Here is a 21,174-nt window from a genome sequence, read left to right on the forward strand (position 1 = left end):
ATAAGGATATCAATCTCTAGGATTGGGAATTTTCTTTAAATTCAAGCTCTGATTGGCTGGGGAAAAACCTGATACTGAGCCCAGAGAAAGTCCCCATGCTGGTCTGACTTAGGTCTTCTTTGTTAAACTAATTCTTTGTTTCTATGCATACTCAGAGTCTCAGCTTCCCTTAGGGACGAAACGGTTGTGATTATCTTTCACAGGAAAAATTATAGGGTGTAATGCTTCAGTTTTCAGAAAAGCCCCTGTTCCCCCTTCCCCATCCCACATTACTTAGGTTTCTAAGCAGTGGAAAGGGACAGTGCAGCTCTTACACCCAGGATGACACCTGGGATGTAGCACTTACTAATGGGATCACAGTGGGCTGCTCAGGGGCAGTTGCTTGGCTCTGGAACGCTTTTGTCACTGGATCCAACACTGGAAAACTGAGGTGTTCCCACACTGGGGGCTCTAGAGCTCTCCCCAGTGATTCAGCTCAAGTGCTACTGTGTGATAAACGGAGTTGTCCTCTGAAGGTAACTACTCTCTCCTCATTGACCATTCAGAGAGTTTATAGACTCCTCTAAAACTATGCTTCTGCTTGACAAGTGGAGATGAATCACATTTCCTGTTTTGTTTGTTTCCATTTTCAAAACACAAGGTGGGAATAGTAACCAAGTTCTGCATCCACAAAGCCTTGTAAAGATAAACACATTAAAATGATGGAAGAAACTCTATGATAATTACTGCCAACAAATAAATGCTATGGAAAGAGAGGGCTTAGGATTTTACAAAGATTTGTGAATGATCTTTGACAAATACTGACCCTGGGACAGCATGACAGCTTCACATCTGGAAAGACCTTGGTGATCCTAAAACCACTAAATACAAAAGAAATTAGAGCTATTGACTTCAGTCTGATGTTTAAAAAATAATGTATCTACATCTGTTTATGTGTTTTCTTCTTTAAGTGGACTGTGTACTTCAGTAGCATCATCCTTCAAGTCTCAAAAATGCAGACAAAGGAAAAAGATAATTTTTTTTTCTGATCAGTGAGAAGTAAAAAGTTTCACCAGTTGCAGAACTGATGAGAGTCTTCATGACCACCAGAAATGTTTGATCCAGTACAAAAGGAATTTTAAATATTGGAGAATCTCACATAATTTTTAAGCTTGGTATGTGACAACAGAAATCTAGGTGATGGAAAAACTCTCATTTTCAGAACTGACCTAAAATATTATGCAACAATTTTTATTTTCCACTTTTAGATATCCTAAGTGAGAATGACTAAACACATTCCTTTCTGGGTCAGAGTTCTTTAGTCTGTATCCATTTAAGTGGTAAACCCTTTTCATTCTGAACTTTTTTTTTCAGATTCACTGCCTTCACTAAATTGTCCTCAATGTCCTGGTTTAGTCAAGCTCCATTCACTCCTAAGATAGCCCCAAGACGCTAAAACTGGTCAGCACATTGCTCGAAAAAGAAATCCTTTGCAACTTTCTCAAACACATTTGTCTCTTTAGCCCTGAAACTGTTCTTATACAAATCAATACCATTATCAGGATAATTAAAATCCACCATGTTTAAACTTTGGCATTCTTGCAGGTCTCTCTTATCTATGAAACCATTTCCTGAAGACTTTGCTTTCTGCCCTTGAAATCCAGGGCTATATTTTTAAACCATCTCAACACCATAGTGTGCTCTTTTATTTAAGACCTGCCTGCCTTAGCTGAAATATTTTGATAATTGATTAATATTTTTCTCCATTACTGATGCTGACAATTGTCTCCTCTTTTGTTGCCCATAGATATTCAGCCATGTTAAATTTGTAATAACTTTCCCAATTTACCCATAATTGCATGACTCCATTATTAAAGTTTCAGGGAAATACATTTCTAGCTCAGAAATGTGGATGTGCCATCTTGTTACATTTGCATAGATGACAGTTTAACACTCTTATTGAAATCTTCATTTGCAGAGTTCAACAGACAAAACAGAATCCTGCATGGATGAGGAACTGAATCACTCAAAAGGTTCCAGTTCAAAAAGGACTTTGATATTTACTATTTTAAAAAATGTTAACAGTTTTATTGTCTTGACATTAATCACATGCCAAAGGGATTGTGTGATTAAGCATCTTGCTGACTTGGCATCTCAGTTTGTGAAGGGGATTTAGCTTTAACTAGTACAGTGTCTACTGTCAACAACTGACACGTCAAGAGCTCCAAGTCTAAGAAGTAAAACAGTTTACATGTTGGGATCCAGACAGTTTTCCTATAAAATTGTCTTTTCTCGCTTTGCTAATCTAAAAACTGGCCCAGGTAATTTTCCATATTAGCAGGAAAAAAGAAAAATCAATACATGATTATAAAATTGTATTTCTTATCTTCTAGTGCTTGCACTATCAGTAAAAAATCTAGTTATCACAAGCCATCCAACCTTCACAAGGTTAGTGTGAATTTGCAGTACAGTTGTTGTACCTGTGCTATTTTTTTATTGTAGAACTGCTGCATGTACCTTTTAATTTGGTTGTCAGGGGAGACAGGAAGCAATAATTATGGCTAAAAGATGGGGTATGGAAGCTTTATTAAAGGATATATTGAAGATGGGAATTTGATCTGAGAATTAGATTATGATTAGAGTTGTTAATGCAGCTGTGCCACTCTTGAGTGACAGAGCAGCAGATGAACTGAACAGGCAATTATAACTACAGGAGTCTCCCTAATCTTTACAATCCCAACCTCACAGTCACATCCATTTAAATTAATTTTCATGAAGGCTGCAAATTTACAGCTTCACCAGATTGGAAATTTGTTTGTTTATTATCCACAGGAAATATTTTAAGGGAAGTAAATAGCACTGAGAGCCATCTTGTCTTTCTGCTTGTCTTTTTAACTTGCAGAATTAATAATATGAGATTAATCTGAAGGCTGCTGCCTTTATGAAAACTGATTGATTCTCAGCAGCCCAGTGTTATTATGATTATCTGGGGGAAGGTCAGAGGGAAGGCATGTAAAAGTCATAGCTGATTCATGAGTTCCCTATATTAAGCAGAAGATAAAAAAGGAGGCTTGTGTTGATCAGCATTATAAGTGAGGAATCAGCCTTCCCTGCATTACTGAAACTGAAATTCTAGGAAAAGGATTTTAAACAACTTTGGACATAGTTATTTAAAGATGTCTGTTGCAGAGAGATAGCAATAGTTCATTACTATGCATGCTGGAAACCTTTTTAAGGAGTTCTTTGCTGCACAAAGATTAATTTACCACTACGTTTTCCCTCCTTCACTACTAATATAAATAATGGTTGTGGCTTAAATTGGCATTGTATTTTGATAGCCTAGTTTTGAACATACAAAAGAATATGCTACAGAACTGCTCAGAAACTTGGACATGGAAACCACGAAACAGTGCATTTCAGTTCCAGAATTTTATTTTGAAATGTCTGTCATGAATGGAATAAAGTATGAACATTTAGAAACTAGCCATTATTTTCACAATATGTTCAGCAGAGAGCTGTGGCAAAGAAAAAAGGAAACCTTCACCAGCAAAACACGTGACAGAAAAAATAATTCTCTACTGGTTGTCATTCATGAAACTTGGAAGATAATTCCAGAAAATTATTATCTGCAGTTGCCAGAGCAACAAAATTTTGGAACACCTGCCTTTAAGTATGGAAAAATTCCATGCAAGAACAGGCAATAGGTATGCCAAATCTTCTCAAATCCTGGAGGTTTTGCTGTGGTCTTGACAGAATAAGACTCAATCACACATCACCATCACTGCTGATGATTTCTTTCAGAGGAAAACGTGGGCTACTAGTCTGACAAGAAGCTGTGGGACATCCTCCCTATGTCTCTGATCTGATCATCTAGGTGTGCAGATCTTGTAAAACACCAGAATTTATCTATAGCAAGGTAATTTAATAGGATTCAAAGCTCAGAGGCTGCCCAGTCAACCTGCTTCTCATAGAACATATTTAGAAACTCAAAGTTTATTCACAATTAGTTAAGGTGGGAATCTCAAGTTTGGCCTAATGTGGCTCTGGTTATTTCCCCAGAAAGTGATGTACTAGTAAATACACCTTAGACTTCATACTTTGTTTTTAAATAGAGGAACATTTATTTTCCTCTGAACTTGAAAATGTCTGCCAGGTGAAATTTTATGTTCAGGTAGATTATTTACATTCTTCTGAGGAAAAGTTCTGAAACCAGCTATAAGAAAAACGTTGATATGACATCCTAATATTTTTTTTTATTGTCAATATTTTAAGTTACTCATACTCTCAATTGATCTGAGATGGGAGAGTAGGTGTCAGTGAAACAGAATACTTCATAAAAGCAGCTGACATGAGAATGCTCCCTGCAAAGAAGCCATGGTGAAATATATATTAAAAAAGATGAAAAACGGTACTGGAATTAGATCAGCAAAATGTATTAGCAGTTGGAAGCAGTGGAATTCCTTTTGTTATGACATATATTCTTTTTTTTCCCCAGAAGATTAATATATTTGATTTTTACTTTTTCAGTACTTGGATTTATTTAAGAAATGTTGAATAATTGCCATCACATTTGGCTTATTTATCCAGCAAGATAGTCTGCTGTCATTGACCCTAGCTTTTCTGGATCAAGGCTTCAAAGACAATATCTAGCATATTTTCTCAGATGCTCTGCTTTGGTAGGTGCCTCCAAATTTCATCTTTTAACTCAAAATCCATGTGGTATAACAAAAGTATTTCAAAACCTATAAGAAAATAAATGAAGATGCTTTAAAAAAAAAAATTAAGTCTTTGCCAACTCCTCAATACAAAAACTGATTTCCTCTTGCAGAAACAAAAAGATGTAAGTTGATCTGAAATATGACAGTGAAAATCAGAGACTTACTGTAACCGGAGTTGAGAAAGCATGTTTGTCCTTTTTTTTGGTGGAAAAGTCATTCAAAAGCAACTTTTTGGGATTTATTTTAAGCAATTGAGAATTCTTTGACATTATTATTGTTGACTTAAAATTTGCAAGCATTTCTTGCATGCTTGGTCAGGTCACATTGGTAAATGAAAATTGGTATGCACAAATGTCTGGCAAAAAATCTGACAAAACACTACTCCCTTTATTTTATTTTCTCATCATTTTTCCTGTCTTTGATTAACAGTGTGCAATTATGACTGTTCAGTATTTCCTCATATCTGAGTATTAGTTGATTAATCTTGATGAAAATGGATTGAGAACTGGTTTTAAAAACTTGAATATATGAAGTCGTTTATTCAAGAGGTTTTGACATATCTTTTGACATCATATCCTTGACTTATTTGGCAATTATACTGTTTGTAGGAGGTGAGTATTTATCAGCTGTTACTATCAAAAAATGTGAAGTATATGACTGAGACTTTTTTTTCCTCCAGCAAATATCGAATATTTTGAGTCTGAAGGTCATATGCTTGTGCTGAAACCTATCTTCCTTGTTTAGGGCTAAGAAGTAATGCTATTTAATTGGACATGGTTCCTGCTGCATTAGAGCTCTGTGCCAAACAGGAAAGAGATGCAGCACCACTTCCCTGATGCAGAGGAATTTTCTGGGAGGAATTTTCATTACAGCTTACTGCATTTTTGGTGTCTCTGTGCATCTGTCACCATCAAAGAGTAAGAGGTTTCTCTTGCTGCTCTTTCTTCCTGAACCAGTGCAAGCAGGAATCATATGAAACTGAGTTGTCCTTTGGGCATTTTCACCTGAATTATGACTGCTCTGCAAGAAGGGAGAAAGGACTTTCTCTCACTTAAGTGCCTCAGAAATTTGACCCACACAGTGTATGTATTTCTGTGTTAAACTACATTTGTAGGTTGAGATCATTCAAGCCCTTTTTGCTCTCTTTTCAAAAAGTAGAGTTTCTCAGATAAGAAGTTAGCAAGGCCTGATTCAAAGCTCACAATTATCAGTGGGAAATCCACACTACTGTATTGGTAGCTCAATTCATGAATCATTAAAATGCATCTCTGTCAGCAACTTCATTAGTTGTCATTATTATGCATTACATTTTTAAAGTGTGTGTGTTTCTAATGCACAGGAATAATACTGAAATAAATACAATATTATCTTTTATTTATGTCTTAAACCCACAGGAGTAGTTCTATTCTGTCACATTGTGGCCTGGGCTTTTCACTTTCAGTGGTAAAAATCCATTGTCCATTGATGATTTCTGAGCATCAGCCACAAGATTGAATAGTAAGGACAAAAACACTCTTTAATGTACAAATCCATGCTGATGAATTATAATAATAGTTTGATCTAATACTGACATCACCAACAAAAATAAATGTAGGTTGCTATCCAACAACATTTAGGTTTGTAATCAATAAAGTATCTGGAGATGCTCCCATTTCCCAAAAACCCAGAAGCTCCTGGATTTAGATCTGGAGGCAGAGCTACACCCTTTACCAGATGGACAAGTTCTCTAAATAAAGACAAAAACTTCCTTTTAATTATGTAAAAGCTTTTCTTTTTGAGGATACACAGAGTTTACTCCTCAGTTTGGGCACTCCTGCATGTTTACAAGCCTTGTCACTCAATCCATGGAATGTACAGGTTTCTTCAATGCAACCCAAGTATTTGAATCAATTTTTAAATTTGCTAGGCATTTGGGTGCTTTTGAAAGAGCAGCTAGGTAAATATCTCCTTTATCTGCTCCCATCCAGCTTTTTGAAAACAAGTAATAAGTTTATTGATTAATACAGATGAAATAGCCAGAGTAAAATCCGACTTATCACATCAGGTGTACTTTAATTTATTTTAGTTCCTTGATCCTTCGAATGCTGCTTCTCTTTACATTTACCAAATGATCCAGTGATCCAGATCTTCAAAGCTCAGTTTAGTTTCTGCATCTAATTTGAGAGGAAGAGACTGCATCATAAACTAGTAGTATTTCAAGTGTGCAAAAACCCCAGGACAAACTCTAAAATAAAGTTTTGTTAAGTTCACAACATGCTGTTCAAAAACAAACTTCCTTCTGATGACATGATTAATTTATTGATTATGACACATCTTCAGGAAAAAGAAAAATATCTTTTGATATTTTGTCAACCTCAACCACAATGAGAGAACCTAATCTGAACAAGGGATCTGCAGATAATACTGAAACAAGGATATGAACAAAAATGAAGTAGCAGTAGTAACTCTGAAAGGCTCCTGACCCATTTAAGAGGAAGAAAAAGTAGTATATTATACCTTCAAGAGTCTGTGAGCCAATGATTTTTTTACCATGTTCAGTATTTTAAAGGAACCAGAAACAAGATGGAGCATGAGATTTAAAGCTGCATGTATGTTGCTGTGGGTACAGTAAAACACAGCTCATGAGAACCCAGTTATGCCCCTTTTTATTGTTATTGTTGAACAAGGAAAATATTCATTTTTTTTATTTGTCTATGGTAATTAAATTTTGCTGCCTCACAGCAAAAGATGTGATGATCATATTATTATTCCCATTCCTGTACAAGTGTAGAGGGATAATTTGGAGTTGAAATAATACTCTCCCACGCAGCATGACCCAGGTATCACATGTGTTTCTAGAAAGTAAATAGTTTTTATCTTTTTTTTTTTAGAAATGAAGAGTGTTAAATTGCAGCATATATATTTAAAATTTACAGAATAATGGTAATAGAATATAATATTAGTAATAATAATAGAATATAATGATTGTTAATAATTAAATGAACCATCAATTCAGTAGCAAGGAGTGAATCATGAATATCAGCATTTTCAGGGTTAAAGTGTTCATTTCACAGATATTATGAAATATCTGCAATAAATTCAAGTAATTATGCTATTAAGCAGTTCTTCATCTATTGAATTAATTAAATTTTGTGTTCATTTCATAACCACTTTAGATACCCTCAGCTACTGCAGATTTAATCCTCTTTGAATCTTTCTATACTCAGATTTCCAAAGACTGACTGAGAGCAATCAGTCAGTGCTGTAAGAGTGAGATTGTTCTTTCACTTCATTACACTATTCTTTTCCCCCACATGCCACCTCTTTTTTTGTACCTTGGGTTGTGAAATCAGAGCACCTGTGTTAAAATCTCCTAAAGGTCTATAAATGTGAAATGCTGTTCCATATGCATAGGAGGTTTTGTCATGTTACTGTGTATTGTCATGAATTTAGTTTTCTCCTTTTTTAATTTTTTAAAGGTCTTTGTCATCTTGCCTAGCATGTTCTGAGATAAGTCTCAACAGTACAGCTAATTTAAACTAAAAAAAAAAAAAAAAAAAAAAAAAGCTATGACAGTTTTCCTAAAAGGCAACAAGGTGTACATTCTCCCAGTGTCATGCTGTCAGTACAGCTTGCTAAGACTGTTCAGTACATAAAGAAAATATTTATATGCACTTATACCAGATGGAGCCAATTTATTTAGATGCCTGACTTTCACCATCCAGATTTCCACTTGACATCATCAGTAATGGTAGTAAATTTATCCTTGTACTTAGTATTAAAAAAGAGACATTGTTACACATGTTTTGAAAGCCATCAAAAATCAGCAAGTAACTAACCTCTGTTATTCTGCTGCCTTGACTTGCTATGACATTAGTCCTTCCCTTTAGTCATTGCTGTACCTGAGGAGAAGAACTGGAGCCACCTAACCTGGGATGAAGGGATTGTGACAGGAAAACTGCAAAATGTGTGTTCCAGATGAGGAGTAAGCAAGGCTGAGCCTTCAGCACAGCTTCAAACCTCACAGAATTATTTTATTTGGAAGGAGAGACCATAGTCATAAAGAAGGAAAAGTTACAGAACTGGAAATGAACAAGTGAAAAGCTATTGTTTCTTAATGCTAGTAATAGTTATACTACCTTGTCCCTAAAAAATAATAATTCAACTTGAACAAAATCTTTTCCAGATCCTTAATTTCTTCAGTGATGTGTTAAAACAATACACATTGTTTAGGTACTGCTAAATGATATTAGAAATCTAGTAGCCTTGGAAGATCTGGTTTGCAGCAATTCTGAATTTTGGAATTATGTAGGAGTAATAAAAATAGCTTAAAATTTACCAAGATGGGAAGGATATTTTTATTTGCCTTGCCACACTTCCCCAATGAGTTCAAAAAAGTAAGAAAGTTTTTTCAAAAAGGCAAAGATAATAAAAACCTATTAAAATAATAATAATAAAACAAAATATTAAAAATAATAAAATACCAATAATAATATCAATACCAATACCAATAATAATAATAATAATCTTAAATACTTCAGAGAATTTTAACTAATGTAGGAAATTGATTTAATATTGCCAATATTCCAAAGAAAATAAACCCCAAAAGTATGCTATCTAGACAACCAGCCAGATAACAAAAACCTTAGTTCTTCACATCAATTGTAAATAAATTGATATGAAGAACTTATTAAGTCTATTTTTATTTCAGTTTCTGGAGACCAAATATTTTCTCAATGAATTAATAATTCTTCCAAATTCTGTGTAAGGAAAGATTTACTAGATATGAGATAAAGATTTTTATTAAACATAAAATAGGGAAATAGACTCCACCATCATTTCTTTGGAAAAAAATGTCCAGCCTTCATACATTGTCTTGGATTTATTTGGTATTTATTTTTCTAAATACCTCCCTTCCCCAGCCTCCACCCTCCTCTCAGCACAGAGGAAAATTTATTATGTTGTGGAATACTCTTTCCTAAGAAATTTACATTCCATTTTTGTCATGTTTTGTCTTATTTGCATGGAATTTTTATTTATTTAATTTATGTGATAAAAATTTTCTAGAGGATTTTAATTCCTCACATACTATCAGTTTTTTGATTCCAGTTCTGGTCATTTTTACTGCTAAATAAATTTTTGTTCTAGATAAAGCAAAGCAGCCAACAAAAACTGACCAAGAAGGAAAGTTAAAAGCTTCTGAACTCTGTGTGTGACAGACACATATCCAATGCCTCTCCTATCTGGTTAGAATTTGGTGTATTTTTTGTGGTTTCTTTTGAAGTGATGCCTCAGGTTTTTGATTTTATGCTTTTCAAGTCTGTGCTGCTTTAGTTTGTAGTTCTAAACTTCATATTAGGGAATAGTAAGCTCTCTTTACAGAGTAGGAAGAAAAAACAATTCCTTCTCTAGCTGAGAACCAAGGAAAACAGATCCAAATTTCAGGCCTAAGAGCACAAACAAAGTGGAGTGAAGAAAGAAAAACAAGAAGGATGAGACTTCATGGGCTGGAGCTGTAATTGGACAATTAACTCCAATGAGCAAATGGAGCAGAACTTATAAAAGTGAGAGACCCCATGACCAATCATCCATTTTGTGACCATTTTGGGTTGATCTTGGCTGTAGCCCTGGCTGGGCTCTTGTGCTGCCCAAGGTGGATCCATTGAGGCCTTTTAATAAATCCCTACTTTATTCTTCAACTCTGTCTGGCCTCTGGTCTAGGTCAGCCTTCACAAGCATCATAAGCATTCTTCCAAAGGTGTAACTTGTGACAGCCCTGAGAAAACAGGCTCAGATCATGGTTAGCCTGTGATGTTCTCACACTGGGAATGGATTTTACCTGCTGCTGGAAGCAGCCATCAGCTTGGATATTATACACAAGAGAGACACAGTATGAGACCACATCATGCCCAAAAACGTTCTGCTTTGCACAATGACATGAATTCACCCAACCTCACTGGAATGTTTAGGATGTTTATAAGAGAAAAATCTGTAATGAGCTTCCCTGGGGATAATTGTGTTTAACTTGGATAAAGCAGGCTTTTGACAAATCACTTTTTCTTTGCTAAGGATTTCTCTATCTAGATGACAGAGCAGTCTTCAAACCACCAAATTGCAGCCACACTTTAATCAGGCAGATCCCCAATGAGACAAGTATCTGGGCAACCCTGAATAAAAGCAGCAGCAGAAAAAATTGCTCAGTGCTGCAGTCAGACAGAAGAGACCTTTGGAAGTTGGAATTATTGTAGATTAGCAGTCCATCTCCTTCTTTTCAGGTCTGTCTGGCTGCAGTAGGGCAGAGGGCAGGACTCAAGGGGCTGCTTTCTGCATGACTCTCATGGGACTCTGCCTGGTGGAGCAAAGTCCTCCCTTTCTGCTCATGCCATCTTTCAGAACAAGAAAGGTGCCTTTTTCCTCAGTGTTACTCCCACCTTCCACACCCAAATCTCTTCATAACCCTCTCTTTATCCATGGTCAGCAGCAGAGCTGAGACCTGTGAAATTCCACAGGTCTGTCACAACCTTCCAGCAAGGTCTCCATTTTCAAACAAAAGTTAGGTAATTCCCTGGCATCTTAATGGGCATTAGGGAACACCCAGCCAGGTGTGCCTTTAGTAATGTCTCTTCATGATACCATAGTGTAAAATATTTCACACATATACCCACCAAGCATTTAGAAATACCCAATTCCACAGTTGCCGTAGCTTTTTCCAATGTTTACACCATGGAAAAGAAAAATTGTCCTGTTCTCATGACTACTGTTACACTTCCAATGGTGACAAGAGAGGAACTATTTCATATTTACTTGAACATTATTTAGAGAAAGATTTTTGTCCACAACACCTGAAAACTTGTCTCAGAATTTGCACTGATGGATTGAGCCCTAAAGTCAAATATAACTCCAGTGTATCACAAGAAAGTATCCCTTAGTTAAATGGCACTCTTTTAAGCTTAGCTGGGAAGCAGGACACTGTCAAAATATTTGCAGCTGTTCTAAGACCCTTGTCAGTAGCACTGTGAGATAAAATCCTTTCCTCTCTCAGCCAACATTCTGATCAAGTGAATAATCCTGTGATATTGTCAGTAATGCAAGATACAAGTACTGATATAATAAATGGAATTAAGCTTATTTTTAAAATCACTAATGATTTAGAGCATTTTCTCTGTGTTTATAAGAAAAATATTGATTTGACATAACACAAGCTCTAGTCTTTTAAATTTTGTAAAGGCTAATGGTAGAAATTAGCACTGCAGCAGGCTGGTTTCTCTTGGTTGGTGACATTTGCAACTTTTTGGGAAGATACTGAGCTTGTCTTTCCTGTCGACAAGAAATTGCTTCGGTGGCAGACACATCCAGAGGATCATCTTATCCCTGACCTCAGGTGGGGACAGTCCATGTCAATCTGTACCTAAGCTTGGAATATTTGTAGTGTCTATGTTAATCAGCCCAGGAGTTCTGAACAACCTCTTTTGTTGGCTCTTGAAATAAGGGAAGAGGAGCAGAAGCAGCTGAGGAGCTGTCAAGTGTGGTAAGAATGTGCTTAGAAAGTAGGATTGGATCTGTGGTGTGACAGGACTGCTTAGCTTAGACAAGTTTGGGACTGTAAAATAGTAAGGAATCATGGCAGAGAGGTTCCACTATTCTGAAGAGTGAAGTTGATGGATGCAGCTAGCAATGCCTCTAGCGAGGCAGGGAAGCTCACGGGTGGATGAGCAGAGTGGGAGATGTAGGAAGCACTGTGGGAAAAGGCTGTGATGGAGGGGGCAAAGGAGCTGTGCTCTGTGCCAGCCATACTCTGAGGGAAACACATGGACTGACTGGCATTTCAGAGCTACACTTTGTCCTCCTGGCTCATCTGGATTCTCCATGCTGCAGCTCTCACTTTATCAAATTGAGGTGAGCCAGTGGGTTCACATGGTTCCATCACACCTCCAATCCAGCTAGATATATTTAGTCAGTGCCTTCTACTGCCAGTTGAAGTATGAAACATACCCACAAGGCTGCCTCAGCTACAAACAGTCTGTAAACAACATGATTATAGCAGCAGCAGTAACAGAGCTTCCATCCCTCTGACAAGTGGAGGAGCTGCTGATGAGGTCTTGGAGAATAAATTTGCCCTCTATGGGAAGAAATGAGTTATCTGCTATTAACTTTCATCATCAAAGTTGTCTCAACATGAAAGAGTTCTCATTTCACTGTTGTATCATTTTAAAGTCTAGAGGGATCCTAATGACAATCCATAGTCTAAGATGTTAAGGATGAAACTCCTTCCCCTAGGGGTGTGCTGGTGGGAAATTGAACTCTCATCTGGAAAACATCTGGGCTTTTGCTCTTCTATCTAATGCAAAGACAATTTGTAGACTGCTACAGTTGTCTCTTCTTGGGTTCTTTCAGAATACATTCAAATACAATTCTTTCAGCACATCTACTGTATAACTCTCATTTCCTGTAACTAGAAAAATTTCTTGTGGTGTACAGTTTTTTTTATTGCAATAAAATGTATGAGAACTCTGATACTGGATGTGAGATGCAGTATCAGCTACCATTATAAGTCTCAACAAAAGATTAATAAAATATATATATACATGGAATATTTTTCTAAGATGATAAAAAAATGATAGCATATGAAAGAAAAAGGTAGCAAGACTACAGTCTACAATCTAATCCTGATATATCTAGCAGAACAATTCTCATCTCTATCTTCATTTAAAAAAAGAAAAAAAACCTAAACATTCAGAAGCAGCATTAATGAGAAGACACAGTCTTGAAAGAATTGGGGTGATTTTCTTGTATGCAATAAAGGAATAAAGGGTCATCAGGTTTGTCTACATATTTGAAAAAATTAAAATATGTATATTTTCAGACAGTCTAAGAAATATAGTTTTGTTTATTTGTTAGTGTTGGAAAGATTTCTAGAAATGATTGTTCTTCCTATCCTTCAGAATGTGCTAAATACCAAATGTCTTGTATATCTTTTAAAGTTGCATACAAATTGCTGATTTATTTTCTGTGATAAGAGATAATTGTGTAGAAAGGATGAAGAATGTGGATGTCTAATGCTGCTGTTGGTCCCTTTGCGTCCCTCTGATTTCATCTCATACTTTGCTATACTTGAAGTTCTCTAGGCTATTAATTTTTTCATTTCCAATATTCATATCAAACAAATTTTTTGGAAAATTTGTGGCCTTACCTCACAGTTTCTATGTACTATTTAACAAGTTCTGTCCCCCCTCTGCTCCCTGTCCCTATATAACCACCTGGAATAAAACACTATTTTCAATTTTTGCACTGAAGTCCGTTTTTATTCTTAAAGCAGTGATGCCACTCAGCCCAGGGCTGGTTAGTGACAGATCCATGGTAAAATCACATCAGTCAGCCATGAGGGTCTTCAGGAATGAAATGTGTCTTCTTGTGTGAGAGGTGCCAGTGCTAAATCATTAAATCTGTGCATTAGTACTAAAGAATAAAAAGGTTGATTTTGTCCTTCTTACCCACAGCACTTCAGCAGCTTTTAATGGCAGAAATATGCCATGTTATTTATTAGCTCCAGTAACCCAGGGGTTCTTTTTCATTTTAGTCAGCAAGCTGTGAATCACCCAGTGGGCATCTGACATGTACTGCAGGACTTCAGGGACTCAAGACAAATTAAACTCAGTTATTAGAGTCTCATCTTAGAATATGTGTTTGTTTATAGGCTACTTAGCAGCTATGAGCACAGATTTACCAGCTGAAAGTTATTTTCTTTGGACATAAACCACAAATTTGCTAAAATAGACTAGTAAATGAAGTTAACTCCTGGAATTACTCTAGCTACTGTAAGGCAAAGTCTGCTTAATTGCGGTAATGAGATACTTGATGAGTGTCGAGGCATTTCTTGAGGCATGAGTGTTTTAATATCATGAGTATGTCAGCTGGAATGCCATGCTCTTGAAGCACAGAGTATCTCAAGACATTTTCTGTTTTCTTTTGATTTGCATCGCACAGAATTTTTTCCTTGTGACAATGCTTAGGATTGCAAAAGGCCTAGACTCTGCTAGAAAATTCATTGATGAGCATGAACATACTAACAAACCCTTTTTTTGTGATGCCATTTCATATTTAAGGACTGCAAAAAAGCAAAAAAAATAGGTTTCGAAAGTTTAAAATATTTTTTGTCATTAAAATGACAACACTTTATTGAACAAATAAAAATTAATCTGAATGTTATTTTTGACTCTGTTAGACTGTCCTTTGTGTGGCTTTTCCAGATCAATGGATTCAGAGAGGCATCAGCTAAGGATGTCTGAATTTTCTAAGCACCTGATCACTCCCTGGTGTCTGCAGAGTAGGTGCTGCTAGACATAACATTAACAGGTTAGTGACAACTGGAATTCCTGTGAATACACAATACAAAGCTTTGTATTAAAATAATTCTTTAACATTTCCAAGTGGAAAAATTGCCTACACTACAGTGTTTCTTCTATAGAATTATGCAAAATAAGATAAACACTGCAAATTTTAATTATAGTAAGCACAAAAAACTTGTTTAGGAGCATACTTTTCCAGATACAATTACTATTATGTGCACTAAGATTGTATCTAAGAACCACCATAAAATGTGGCTTGCTTCTGCTAGTAGCAGATAATGGGACATTTGCAACTTCACATAGGCAAGCCTCAAACAAAATTTAATAGTAGAGATTACACAGGTGTCACATTATTATTTTCTATTGAAAATATATAATATTTTCTATTCTATAAAAATCCTTCGCCCAGGATTTTTCTCCTGAGAAGATGAGAAGCCTCAGAGAAAAAGGAAAACAATTCTTATCTCATTTACTTCTCCTGTGTTTTGCTCCTTTGGAATGTGTTTGGAGATTGTTTACCCACAGGTGATTGTCTCATTGGACTCTGGTGTGAGTTGTTTTGACTCTTTGGCCAGCTGGGTCCAAGCTGTGTCAGGACTCTGGAAAGAGTCACGAGTTTTCATTATTACCTTTTTAACTTTCTGTAAGTATTCTTTCTGTATTTTTTAGTATAGTTTAGTATAGCATTCTTTAATATAATATAGTATCATAAAATAATAAATTAGTCTTCTGAGAACATGGAGTCAAAGGCATCATTCCTTCCCTTGTCTGGGGAAAGCCCAAATAGAATTCAAGGGCAGAAATTACACAAACATTGAAGACACCAGTGTAAGGAAAACAAGAGGTTTCTGTATGACATACCTGCAATGCCCTTTTCTGAGCAGAATTCTCTATGCCAGGAATAACAGAGTTTCTGGTTTTCCAAGTTGTGTGGCTGCATGGAGGCCTAAGGAACTTCATTGTAGTCACAGCCACATTTTAGACTGATAACCATGACTGGGAAACAGTGCTAGGAGCCATGCAGAAACAGCAGATAACAGCAGAAACAGACATAAATGTCAAGCTTTGCATTTTCATTTCAGCACATAAAGAACAGTAATCCTTCACTCAGTGTCCCAGTGACAAGATTTATTGCATATGTTGCAGGCCACCCAAAATGCTTTGGGATTGAAGCACTCTGGGAAATAGCAAATGAGAGATCTCAAGTGCATGAGTAAAGTAGATGAGATATTGGATTTAGGTTAGACATTGGGAAATAATTTCTAGCTGCAAGGACAGATGGGTGCTGGATTTCATTGTGTGCATAATTGTGAAAGGTCTCTCACTGGGGAAATATTCAAACAGGTTAGAGAAATGTCTGCCAGAAATTGTTTATGGAAAGCTGAGGGTCCTGTTAGGGGGGAAGTGGATGGTTAATACCATACTGCCAGGTGTATTCTGTGAATGATTTAGGGATGAGACACACAAAAAGCTGATAAAGGGAAATATTTTTTTTCTTTTTGTTCCATTTACGGACCTGTTAAACAAGTGTTTTCCAAAGCCTGTGTTCAAAATATTGTTGGTCATTGTGATCCATTTTGCAATCCTTCTTTATGGGCACAATTAGAAACTGTTTGTGGTGGTAGTAGTAGGGTTTAAGGCTTGTGGTGACATATGCTACTCATTTTGCCAAGAAAATATATTCCTCTTCAATAGATCCCATGGCTCTCTCATTAAATGTGCTGTTCACCACTCATTTTTTATGGAAAATTTGGAAGAGACTCACTTAGTAAAAACACCCCACAGGTAATGTATAAAAAAATACACAATTAATTTAATTGTAAAATATTTCTTTCTCACCTTTGAACTTTCAAAGGTTTACAACCCATTATTTCACTTTGAGTTTCCACATCCCAAAGTACTGTTGAACTGCCAAGTGTCACCAGTCTATCAAATTACTTTAATTCTGACCCCTATGTTGGTCATTTTACTCAAAAAATTCATCACCCATGTCAAATTTATTGGAAGAAAGTGGTCTAATATTTGATTTTTCATGAAAATGTAAAGTAGAATTTTTCACAGGACCATTTTATACATCTCTTTTTAAACAATCTGCTTCTATTACCTGAAAGCACTACTAAAAATTCTTAGGTCTGGCTTGACTCTATTTTTGGCAAAAATAAATAATTCAATCAGTTCCTCTGAAAACTTCTACTGATTTTATGTCCATTTAAGTGAGATGGAAATCATATGGTTCAGCTGTGTCACAAATTAAAAAATAAGTGAAAAAAGTGATTATAACTACAACTACCATTGATAATAAACAAACGATATTCAATAACCTTTGGGAAAATATCCTTTTATTATCATAGAATGACATATTCAAAGGATAAATTGGGTTGGATTGGGCTTATAGAGATCATCATGTCCAGCTCGCTGCTCCCTGTAGGACTACCTGAAAACAGATGACTAAGAGCATTGTCCAGATATTCCTTTACCTATGGCAGCCTTGGTGTTGTGACCACTTCCATGGGGAGCCTGTTTCAGGAACCAACCCAGCTCTCAGTGCAGAACCTTTTCCAAATAACACTCTCATGTGGTGTCTCCACTCCTAGAGTTTCCCTGAAGTTTAGATGTTCCATTGTGGGAAAGGTGTTACCACAGCTAAATTCTCTTCTGTAGCTGATTTAAATACAGAAAAAAAGTAAGAACTTTTCATGTTAAGTTGTTCTGACCTGAACATTCTCTCCATAGATGTGTATTTAAAACTTGCAGATTAACACAATATGTGTCAGACTTGCAGTTAAATATAATTTTGTAGTGCCCATAGCCACAACGAAGAAAGTTGATACACATGAAAATGGCTAGCTTCTCTTGAATATATATATAAAAAGCAGAGCAGCTCCAGCTGATATCTGAAAGCTCACTAATGTGCAGCTAATTACATGCTTTTCAGAAATGCCAGTCAGCCTTTTAGTCTTTGCAAAAGCTCTATCAGTGGTAATATTAAAGACAAAATGAGACAGAAGGTGACCAAAGCCCATTAGAAACATCTTCCTAAAGGATGTAAAAGGACACAACTTGATAGTCACTGATGACATGTTTGCAGCACAGTTAGCCAAGATTTTCTTCTTTAACCTTTGCATTTTTTTTTATATTAACCTTGTCTTTTTACACCAACCCTATCACTTAACATAGAGTTATTCTTGTGATTATAATGTACATAATCAGAGGATGCAAAGCTAGTTTATTATCTTGCTTTGAATTACCTGTACTGGCCTCAAAAGCTGCCACTTACCCTCTTTAGACCACTGCTGTTTAGTGCTTAGTAAACAGCAAAGGAGGTTCATGAAAGGTGTTGTGATTGATTGCAGGAAATGGTCTACAAAAGCAATATTAGTCTGAGGACATTTTGAGATTTGGTACAGATGGGAAGATGGTTGTTTGAGCTCCATTGGTCAAATCATAAACTTGTGTTTTCTGGAGAGAATCAGAATGCTGGTACATTATTTTTTGCACAATTAAAATTAATATCCTTATCTGTTTAATAGAAATTGTATTCCATAAAAGCTACAGGCTCATTGCTCAAATGCAATTTTAAGAATAAGGAATAGTTGTAGATGAAGATTAAAAATATCTGACCTTAAACTTTGTTAGAAGATGTGGATTATATACTGCTGTATGAAAATAGAATATATTTAGCATGGGAATTATACAAAATTCTGGAAAAAAATGGACACTTGTTTCACTGATCACGTTCACTTTACTGACATATAAAATTACCAATTTTGCCCTCTGTAATTGCTGTTTTCTCCCTGAATTTCCCACAAGGAACACTAGGCACAGCTGCTGCTTCACCAGGATTTTGAAGGGATGTCACACAGGCTGGATCTGTCACTCTTTTGTATCAGACCCTCCCACTAATACGATGGAAAATACTGTACTGTGTATGTTGCCCTACCATGGTATTCAGTGAAGGAAAAATACCATCTCTTATTGCTAAATATGTACAACAGGGCAAGATGTAAGACAGAGAATAACCCAATCCACTTTTGTTAGACCAGGCATTCGAAATTCCTCTTGATATGTTCATTACAGCAGTCTCTACTACTGCTGTTTGCTTTTCTTATTGCTAAGAGAGGAGGATTTGCTCCCTGGTGATTGAATATATCTGTTTCCAAGGTACCCAGTGCTCCTTCGGGACAACATTCAAACTTGGTGCTATCAGCAAAGTTCCCAATTCCAGTCACTCAGCAGCAGTTCATAGGTAAGGTCAAAAATGTATGAGATAAACACAAAAATAATGGGGAAAACACAGACTGGCAGAGACTGGAAAAATATAAACCACCATTTTCTAAAAGTTCTCTATATATCAGCTGAATACTGGTAATAAGTCTGTGGAAATCTCAGTGAGAAAACTTTCATGAGAAAAAATACAGGTCAAAGATGACATCTAGCCTATGGTCCAAAGAAATGAAAGATGGTGAGCTCCATAAATCCATTAGAAATGTTAGGATAATTGCTATTTAAAAGCCGTGTAAAAAGTGCCTCATAATGCCATTCCCATTCTCTTTCTTCACAAGCCAGCTATACCTTTCACCTTACAATAAATATATTCACAGGAATAAATGGGTAAAAGACATTTTTCTCTTCTTTAGAAAAATGCAGATGACATCCTACCTTTTACCATGGTAATCTACCTCTTAATTTTTTTCGCTGATAATGTCATGGACAAACACAGGACAGAAGAGAAACAGACTGGTTTTATTTTCCTGTGTGCCACTTCAACACAAACTTCAAGCCTAACTGTAAAATAAATGGGGGGAAGCTAATGATATTCAGTTTTCCCAGCTGTAACAAGTCCTGAAGTCTTATTGCAGCTGATATGCTTCTTTAGGCAAAGTAGCACCTAATTGTCTCAGATTACTGCAAAACTGGCCTATCTGCAGAGACTTCTAGGGAACTGCCAACTTACACTGATTTAACTGAGCTCAGAATTAGAAACAGAGAAGGGCAGAGTTGTACTTTCCTATTTCCCATGTTGTGCTGCCATGTTCATTTTGCCTTCCTTCCCCCTGATCCCCCTACAGTGATAATTTTATTTAAATTAAAGATCAAATTCATGAAAATGAAGAATCCATGATTCTCACTTAAAAGAGAAGTTTTTTCCTCATAATGAAATTGAGATGTTAGGATCAAATCCCCCAAAGCAAATATCTGAAGTCATATTACAGAGAGGATTGTGCTAGCCTAGCTTGTGATAGCTTTTGGGCATTGGTACTATTCAAAGTTTGGCAATACATGATGCAAAGTCATGTTCAAACTCCACTTTGTAGCCAGTTCTTATGTCTCAGTACCAAAGTGTGTGCTGAAAGAAGAGAGCTACATGACTTATCTTTTATTCACTAAATCTTAAGGCTTTGGGGAAGTGATTTTCACTTAGTAAGTTAGGAAGAGATGTTCAGATCTTGTGATCACTGACTCGGTTTTATCACTTAAATAAGGCCTGAATTTGGACTGCTAAAGAAAGCACATTTTTATACTTAGGGACTACAGTGATGGAACTGCTGGTCTCTTTTCTGTCATAAAAGCCTCTGTGGCAATTCACAGAGAAAACTTCATTAGCCTGAATTGTCAGAGAATGCTTATACCCTAGTTACAGATATCACTTCTTATTTTGGCTGGTGCTGAGAGACTGTGATCCCTTTCTTTCTCTCCTGGGAAATTTTCCTTGTAAAGTAAAACTTTAAAGTCAAAGTCACCAAAGTTTTAAAGATGAGAGTGACGAGATGGCAGTTCTTTCATCTATAGAATAAGAAGCTGATGGTTAGAGATAAACAAGAAACAAGAAACCACAGCCCACAAACTGGAATCAGAGTGCTCAGCCAGCTACCTGAAACACATCTGCCACTGGACTCCCACAGCAGCACCAAGGTACAGCTTCACTCCAGCCTCCTTCAGCATCCCAAACCAGCAAAGAAGGGGCTAGGGAAGCTGGGGTTTGTTAATACTCAAAAGTTTGTATGAGCTCATTATATTTACCTGTAATTTTCTGTCAATCATAACTAGAGTCAGGATGAAACTTTAAGGGGACTCAGCTTAATAACAAAAGGAAGTTGGACCTACCTTCAATTAGCTACAACTGCAGAGCTTTTAGCAGAACAGCTCAACAA

The sequence above is a fragment of the Serinus canaria genome, chromosome 2 (assembly GCF_022539315.1).
Source record: "Serinus canaria isolate serCan28SL12 chromosome 2, serCan2020, whole genome shotgun sequence".
Taxonomy (NCBI): Eukaryota; Metazoa; Chordata; class Aves; order Passeriformes; family Fringillidae; genus Serinus; species Serinus canaria.